This window comes from Cebus imitator, unplaced genomic scaffold, assembly GCF_001604975.1.
Source record: "Cebus imitator isolate Cc_AM_T3 unplaced genomic scaffold, Cebus_imitator-1.0 Scaffold112, whole genome shotgun sequence".
Lineage (NCBI taxonomy): Eukaryota > Metazoa > Chordata > Mammalia > Primates > Cebidae > Cebus > Cebus imitator.
Genome location: NW_016107427.1, coordinates 224474 through 225805, shown reverse-complemented (window position 1 = coordinate 225805; position 1332 = coordinate 224474). Strand labels below are relative to the sequence as shown.

The following is a 1332-nucleotide window of genomic DNA, read 5'->3' as shown; positions in this document are numbered from 1 at the left end:
GTAGAGACGGGGTTTCACCATGTTGACCAGGATGGTCTCGATCTCTTGACCTCGTGATCCACCCGCCTCGGCCTCCCAAAGTGCTGGGATTACAGGCTTGAGCCACCGCGCCCGGCCTATTTTCTATTTTATGTATTTCAGTCTTTATCTTTATTATTTCTTTCCTTCTCCTTTCTTTGTTATTGTCTGATACGGTTTGGATATTTGTCCTGCCCAAATCTCATGCTGAACTGTAATTCCTGGTGTTGGAGTTGGGGCCTGGTGGGTGGTGTTTGGGTCATGATGGCAGATCCCTTATGATTGGCTTAGTGCCATCCCTTGGGTGATGAACAACCCAGTTCTCGAGAAATCTGATTGTTTAAAGGGTGTGGCACACCTCTCTTTTCTCTTGCGCCCTCCATGTGACTGCCTGCTCCTCCTTCACCTTCTGCCACGACTGTAAGCTTCCTGAGGTGTCCCCAAAAGGCTAGCAGTTGTTAAAACCATGCTTTCTATACAGCCTGCAGAACCATGAGCCAACTAAATCTCCTTTCTCTATAAATTACCCAGTCTCAGGTATTTCTTTATAGCTTGATACATTGTCGTACTATTTTGTTTAGCTTCTTGAGACAGAAGCTTATGTTACTGATTTCCTCCCTTGCTTCTTCCATAAATCCTTAAATATCTTAACTGATAAGCTGAATAACCATTTAGCCTGTAACGATTATTGTGAGGAATAATGTTTGTCACAAAGAAGTTCATCCACTAATTTCTAACCTTTCGATATTTTATCTTGCATTGCAGAAGGCACTTTGCTGATATAATAAACAAAGGCTCTTGATGTAGGAAGATTATCTTGGATCATCTGGGTGGGTACAATGCAATCGCAAGGATCTTTATAAGAGGGAGGTAAGAAAGTTGGAGTTAGAGAAGAATATTTTATGAGGCATCAGAGGAGGAAGCGATGCTGTCATCATCAGGGGGCCATGACACAAAGAATGCTGGCAATTTCTAGAAGCTGGGAAAGGCATGGAACAGAGCCTTTCTTAGAGATTCAGATGGAAAGCAGTCCTGCCAATGTCTGCCTTCTGGTATTGTAAGATAATATACTTGTGTTGTTCCAAACCACTAAGTTTGTGGTAATTTGTTACAGCAGCAATAGGGAAAATAGGAAAGTAATACATTAAGACTAATCATTTTCTGCAAGTCCAGCTTGATAGATTGCATTTTTGTTTGGATAACATTTTCTTTTTTCTTTTATTATTTTATTTTATTGCATTTTAGGTTTTGGGGTACATGTGAAGAACATGCAAGATTGTTGCATAGGTACACATGTGGCAGTGTGATTTGCTG

At 41.1% G+C, this 1332-nt stretch overlaps 1 protein-coding gene across 1 annotated transcript in view; it reads right to left on the bottom strand.

Moving 5' to 3' along the window:
- Nucleotides 1-1332, bottom strand: part of LOC108311144 (aryl hydrocarbon receptor-like) — a 47085-nt gene that overhangs the window by 24746 nt on the left and 21007 nt on the right. The window lies entirely within an intron of this gene.